Raw genomic sequence first — 7,948 nt, forward strand, 5'->3', positions numbered from 1 at the left:
CCTCTGTGAATCCACGAAGATATCTCTGACATTCCTAGACTGATTTTTTTCAAACTTGTGCAAGGGTTATACACTTAGTTGCAGATATATGCACATCAATTTGTTTTAGGATACAATCCAATATGACCAACAGGAAGCCATTAAGTTTCATGTCTGTGGGCATTATGCAGCTTTAATATTAACCGATTTCATTCAAGCTTACCACAAGGGCAATACACTATGACTCAAATATGCACATGAAAGTATTTTTTATACAATAAAATATGGCTGTGTGGCAGCCATTCAATCTAATTTTTGCATGTCCAGAGCTGTAACTCAAACATTCCTGCTCTAATTTCTTTCAATCTTTACACAAAGATGATACACTGTTTATACATATGCATGTCGATTTTTAGCTCACATTTGGTATGGATATATATACCAAAGAGAGATTATATGGTAGGTCAGTGGCATCTGTGTGTATGTATGCATGTATGTACGCATGTCCGTCAACATCAAAAACTCCTAAACTGCAGTACCTACCATCTTATTATTTGGTGTACAGGTGTACCAAGGGGTGGTGATGTGAATTTGTTCAAATGAATATATTGGTGTAAAAAATCTGGAGATGAGAGGAAAAAGAAAAAATCCTGCAAATTGCTAAAACTCAGTTACCATTTGCCAGATTAGGATGAAACTTGGTATGCAGGTTCTTTATAGTGACTTAAGTTACATTTGTTCAAATTGTGGTGACATTTTATATTTACATTTTTGGCGCAAATTTTTCTATTTTTTGGTCAAAAGATCATTTTCACCCAAAGTATTTGTTGGATTGCTTTTGAACTTAATACTCTTGATCCTAGAATTGTCATCTGTCAGATGTGTAAAAATTGTGGTGAAATTTTCGTAGGTGTGTTTTTTGGCAATATTTTTGCATTTTTGGTCAAAAAATCATTTTTTTAGAATTAAATATTCTGATTGCATTGAAACTTGGTATGCATGTTCCTGTAGGCATACTTAATTGAATGTCTTCAAATTGTGGTGAAATTTTCATATTTGTATTTTATTTTTTGGGGCAATTTTCCGCGTTTTAGTCAAAAAATCATTTTCTCTGAACTCGCTCATCTGATTGCTTTAAAACCTAGTATACATGTTGGATATACTTAGTTAAGTGTACTCACTCTGGCCTGCCACACCAAAACAAATGTGAGCCCAGTGTCATTGACTATATTTTTGTTGTGATACAATAATTTCTCATTAGGGAGCTTTCAGTAATTACGGGGGGGGCGGAGGAATTGGGGGAGGGTCACTTTTTAGAAAACAGTTCAAGTGGGAGGTCACTTTTCATAAACGTATCATGGGGGAGGGTCACTTTTGACAGAAGCTGAGTTTATGGCAAAAACTTTGATTGTCCATGTGATATTTCCTGAATAGGAAATCACCAACAAAATAAATACACATTACAGACCGCCATGCATAGTAAATTGACATTCCAGTGAAATTCCAAAATCAAATTTCTTACACAACCATTGATTTGTAACCACTCTAGTCTAATCAAGAACAATAATGTGAATAATCAAGCATACATAAAGGCACAGATTTATCTAATTTTGTATTGGAAAAAACTATTCATAATTTCATCACAGACACCATGGATAGTTAACCAACTTTTTATATGAAATTCAGAAATCAATTTCTTGTACACAAATGTACATTTTACTTCCCTATTCAAGCAACATATACATTTATACATTTAAATACATTATCAAACATATATAAAATACAGATATAGCATGTTTTGTGGGGGTAAATTGTCAATAATTTGCCTGATGGACTCTATGTATTATGATTTGATATTTTTGCATGTAGCAGTAAATCAGCTACATCTTGCCTTCTTATAGTTGCACAAAATATGGTGACCCTCCCTCAAATGTATGAAATACCATATCTTTTCAAAAATTCTTGCGTGATAAATTGTGACTGTCCCTCCAAAAAACACTAGCCCTCCCCTCTGTAATTTGTCCCTAACATAACAATTGAACCAATTGTTATGTAAATTAGCTGATACTGTTTCAGTTATTCCTGGGAGAATACCGCAGTGGTAGGGGGGAGGGTCAAGTTTTAGAATGGCGGACAAATGGGAGGGTCACATTTTAGACAGGAGGATAGGGGGAGGGTCACATTTTATGGTACAGGTGTGCGCAAAATTCCCCCGGCCCACCCCCCTTGTAATTACTGAAAGCTCCCTTATTCAATGTGGACATTTTTGAATCTATAAATGAATCTGAATACAATGCCACACAACACAATTTTCTGAATCCAATTTCTATACACAATCTGAATCAGTGGCAATGCAAAATGGAAAGCAGAGTGGAAGTAAGTGCCACATTCGCACATGCCAATTAAAAAATCATATTTGGCAGACATTCTTTTAGACCTCATTTGCCATCGTGGCAAATTGAAATTTTGCCAAAAGTGAAGGCAAACTGATAGATGAAAATTTTGCTGCAGTTTGACAGGTAAGAGCTGTAGGAGAGTCCCCATTTTGAAACTAGTGTTTTCATATCACACTTAGCATGTCTCATAGGATTAACCCTCTAAATAGTTGTGTATTTTGAAACGCAGATACCGGTACATGGATGATCACAACTTTTTTTCAATTATTTCATAAAAAGAAGGAATGATTTTGATAACATTAGTTGAAAATTCTGAGTGATAAACAGTAAAAATCTGAGTTTTGATCGAGATTGATGAGAGGTGGTTATGTCAGCTCCACAGCTTTGTACACAACCCAGAACCACAAGACATCGAAGAGTATGCCAAAAATCTATGTTGTGTGGCCCAACTTCGGCAAAAATGGCAAAAAAAGTTAAAGATTTTTTCGTTTCATTCGAGTACAGTTCCTAAAATGTACAAGCAAGCTCTAGTTCGTCCTTTATTGAAAAGCCCAGTCTTGACTCAAATGTTTATCTAATTATAGGCCTGTTTCTAATCTGTTATTTGAGCGTAAATTTCTAGAGAGAGTTGTTTTAATCCAACTTGATGTGCATTTTAGTCAGTTTACTTTGTATTCTAAATACCAGTCGGCCTACAGACATAATCATAGCACAGAAAGTGCCTTACTGAGAGTTCAAAATGACATTTTACGTGCACTTGACAGTCATAAAGAAGTTATTCTTTCACTACTTGATTTGACCGCTGCGTTCGACACTATAAATCACAAGGTATTGTTGTACCGCTTAGAGCACAGGTTTGGCATTAAGGGCAAGGCACTTGCTTGATTTCAGTCCTACCTATGTGATAGAACTCAGACTGTGTGTATTGATGGTATACTGTCAACACCAAGTGATCTTGATTGTGGTGTCCCTCAGGGAAGTGGGCTGGGCCCAATACTTTTCACGCTGTAGGCGGCACCATTAGAGGACATAATTATCAAACATGCACTGGATTTGATGTTATTTGCAGATGATACTCAGTTGTATCTGATATGTGAGCTTGCTGTCGACTCAGCATTCATAGTTGAACATTGTATTGATGATATTCATCAATGGATGATTGAAAATCATTTGGCTTTGAATGATGCTAAGACAGAAGTGATCCACTTCTGTTCAAAGTTTAAGAAATCAGTTGATCTGTCATCTCTTCGAGTAGGGACCACTGATGTCACTACGTCAAAATCTGTCTTTGATCTTGGTGTTTATTTAAATTGCTGTGCAGATATGAGTACTCAAATTTTGAAATTATGTCAGTGTGCATCATTTGCTTTACATAAAATTGGTCGTCTTAGAAATGTTTTAGATCGTACAAACACTGAAAGACTTGTGCACGCTTTTGTAGCATCACGTCTTGATTACTGCAACAGCTTGCTGTTCAGTATCAAAGATAAATACCTCTGTAAACTTCAGTTATTTCAAAATTCTGCTGCTCGTCTAGTTACACACACAAAAAACAAGTGAGGCGTGAGCTTCACTGGCAGCCTATCCATGCTAGAATTAATTTCAAAATTCTTCTTTTTGTGTATAAATTTTGCATGATCAAGCACCTGCTTATCTTTCTGATCTTATCACAGTTCACGTTCCTAAACGGTTTACACGCTCAGCGTTCACACCAATTTTGGAGCGGTGAACTGGGAACAGAAACATTTTGGTTATCGTTCTTTTTCTAATGCTGCTCCCACTTTATGGAATGCCTTACCAAAAGAAATTAGATTGGCACCATCTGTTGCCTCTTTTAAAACATCTCTGAAAACATATCTCTTCAGAAAGTATTATGATTAAGTCATCGTTTTGATGTTCGTATCATATTGCATTGTAGAGTTTGTATTTTTAACGGAGTATTTTAATGTACTTGTTGTATTTTAACCAGAGCATTTATGGTACTTTTATTAGTCCCCACGGACACCGTCCGGGGGGACTTATAGGTTTGGTCATGTCCGTGCGTGCGTGCGTGCGTGCGTGCGTGCGTGCGTGTGTGCGTCCGTCCGTCCGTTCACGCAGATATCTCAGAGATGCAAGAAGAGATTTCATTCAAACTTGGTGTAAGGATTACTTCATATGTCATACAGATGCACGTTGATTTGTTTTGTGATACGATCCAATATGGCCGCCAGGCGGCCATTTTATTACGATTTTTTCATGTACAGAGCCATAACTCAGACATGTTTCAACCGATTTTATTCAAAGTTGGTACAAGGACATTGACCAATGTCATAGATATGCACGTCAATTTGTTTTGTGATACAATCCAATATGGCCGCCAGGCAGCCATTTTACTACGATTTTTTCATGTACAGAGCCATAACTCAGACATGTTTCAATCGATTTTATTCAAAGTTGGTACAAGGACATTGACCAATGTCATAGATATGCACGTCAATTTGTTTTGTGATACGATCCAATATGGCCGCAAGGCGGCCATTTTATTATGATTTTTTCATGTACAGAGCCGTAACTCAGACATGTTTTAACTGATTTTATTCAAAGTTAGTACAAGGACATTGACCAATGTCATAGATATGTACGCCGATTTGTTTTGTGATACAATCCAATATGGCCGCCAGGCGGCCATTTTATTACAATGTTTTTCATATACAGAGCCATAACTCAGACAAATTTCAACCGATTTTATTCAAAGTTGGTACAAGGACATTGATCAATGTCATAGATATGCACGTCAATTTGTTTTGTGATACGATCCAATATGGCCGCCAGGCGCCATTTTACTAGATTTTTTATTTCATGTACAGAGCCATAACTCAGACATGTTTCAACCGATTTTATTCAAAGTTGGTACAAGGACATTGACCAATGTCATAGATATGCACGTTGATTTGTTTTGTGATACGATCCAATATGGCCGCAAGGCGGCCATTTATTATGATTTTTTCATGTACAGAGCCATAACTCAGACATGTTTTAACTGATTTTATTCAAAGTTAGTACAAGGACATTGACCAATGTCATAGATATGTACGCCGATTTGTTTTGTGATACAATCCAATATGGCCGCCAGGCGGCCATTTTATTACAATTTTTTTCATATACAGAGCCATAACTCAGACATGTTTTAACCGATTTTATTCAAAGTTGGTACAAGGACATTGACTAATGTCATAGATATGCACGTCAATTTGTTTTGTGATACGATCCAATATGGCCGACAGGCGGCCATTTTATTACGATTTTTCATATACCGGTACAGAGCCATAACTCAGACATGTTTAAACCGATTTTATTCAAAGTTGGTACAAGGAGATTGACTAATGTCATACATATGCATGTCAATTCGTTATGTGATATGATCCAATATGGCTGCCTTACGGCCATTTTGTTACAATTTTTTCATGTACAGAGCCATAATACTCTCAGGCATATCTCAACCGATTTTATTCAAAGTTGGTACAAGGACATTAACCTATGTCATACATATGTATGTCAATTTGTTTCATGATATGATCCAACATGGCTGCATGGCAGCCATTTTGTTACAATTTTTTCGTGTCCTTAGCCAAAACTTGGGCATGTCTCAACTAATTTTATTCACCGATTTTATTCAAACTTAGTACAAGGACATTGACCTATGTCATACATATGCACATTGATTTGTTTTAAGATACAATCCAAATGGCCGCCGTGTGGCCATTTTTTTCTGATTTTTTCATGTCCGGAACCATAACTCAGATATGTGTCAAGCAAATTTATTCATAGTTGGTACAAGGACATTGACTTATTTATACATATATGTATGTCGATTGGTTTCACGAGATGGTCCAATATGGCCACATGGTAGCAATTTTGTTATGGTTGTTTCATGTCGAGAGCCATAACTCTGGCAAGTCTCAACTGATCTTATTCAAAGTTGGTACATGTACATTGACTTACGTCATACATATACATGTTGATTTTTTAAACAGTAAGATCAAATATCGCTGTATTGCGGTGATTTTATTACAATTTTCAATGTACAGAGCCATAACGCAGACATATTTCCACCAGTATCATTCAAAGTTGGTACAAGGACATTGACCTATTTCATACATATGCTCGTCAATTCGTTTCAAGCCATGTAGCAGTAACATGTCCATTATTTAAGTTTCGTAAGTAGGCTGATATGTCAAGAAATACGACTGCATCAAATTCATGAAACTTTATACGGATGTTAACTGATGTTAAGCTCACATTGCTTTAACATTGAAAAAGACATTTATCAGTGTCATTTTAATTAATTTGTAATTGCATAAGTAATGAACTTTCCTAATTAGGGTGATATAGCCACAAATTAATACAACGTCAAATGTGATGAAACTCGATACAGATGTTGATCTCATAGTGTTGTAAATACTGCATCAAACTTTATGAAATATGGTACCAGTGATAATCTGTCAAGTGTTAGAATTGTATGCAAAAATGTTTTGCAACATCCTGTTGATTAATTCCTAGTTGACTCATTTTATGAACTTTAGGATGGTGGCCTACATTGGTTTTATGTTTTCATCACCATGGAACTCATTCTTGACCATTGAGCGCCATCTGTATCAAAGTATTTTTATCACAGACCTAATTAATGAAGAGGACTCTATCCTCTCAGAGGACATGTAATCAAAGTACCCATTAACAAGTGGGGACTGTGTCATCAACGATGACTTGTTATTATTGTATTTTCATCTCGTATTTTATTGTAAAGCGGTCTGATATCTTATTTATGGAAATCGCTTTAGAAAAATAAATTATTATTATTATTATTCGTTTCAAAGCTAAACTGGCTGATTTGGGATGCAGATCAATAAGTCTGAAGACCATGTGGACAACGTACTGTATGGACTGTATATACACGGGACTGTACACGGGACTGTGATGCCACCATTTCTGAGATGTGACACAACTGTTCTGGGCCATGTAAGTGAACATGGTCCCGTCTTTGTGCCAAACAATTTTGCCAAATTTGATCAAAGCGATTCTAAACGATAACATTCAGCATTTTTCAAGAAACCATAGATTTGACAAGGTAAAGCCTAGTTTGCGTTTGAGCATGGTCACACAGCTCTTGCTTTCTGAATGGGTTTAATTATAACAAACAGTGGTAATTTCATCTCCAGTATTTGACATCATGCCTAATAGTATGTATTTTGCTAACTACTGTGAACAGGTCTGTGTATCTTCTATATCTTGTGCTTTGTCTTTGTTGATAATTATAGTTTAGATTTGTATTTGCCTATTTTCGCATGATAATACACACAATAAAAACTTGTGTGATCCTATAACTTGTTTTTATTAGCTTGTCTTTATTAGCTTTCCATATGTGGCAGTGGAAGCTATACTTATAGGCTAGAATAAGGTATATATGTGTGCATGTGTGTATGTATATTAGTACATCCATCCATCCACATAAAAAACTTAAGAATCCCAGCTCCAACAGTCTTGGTATTTTGTGTTTAGTTGCATCATAGGGTAGAGGTGAATTTCTAAGAACA

At 36.0% G+C, this 7,948-nt stretch overlaps 1 protein-coding gene across 2 annotated transcripts in view; it reads left to right on the forward strand.

The window, feature by feature from the left end:
* The window catches only part of LOC139124777 (putative hydroxypyruvate isomerase), a 315,395-nt gene extending 307,657 nt beyond the window's left edge, over window positions 1-7,738 (forward strand). For both annotated transcript variants that reach the window (XM_070690890.1, XM_070690889.1), the window contains exon 9: window positions 7,232-7,738. The gene's annotated coding sequence lies outside the window, so the exon portion shown is untranslated. The remainder of the gene's footprint in view (window positions 1-7,231) is intronic.
* The last annotated feature ends 210 nt before the right edge of the window (window positions 7,739-7,948 follow it).

This window comes from Ptychodera flava (genome assembly GCF_041260155.1).
Source record: "Ptychodera flava strain L36383 chromosome 23 unlocalized genomic scaffold, AS_Pfla_20210202 Scaffold_24__1_contigs__length_23054250_pilon, whole genome shotgun sequence".
Lineage (NCBI taxonomy): Eukaryota > Metazoa > Hemichordata > Enteropneusta > Ptychoderidae > Ptychodera > Ptychodera flava.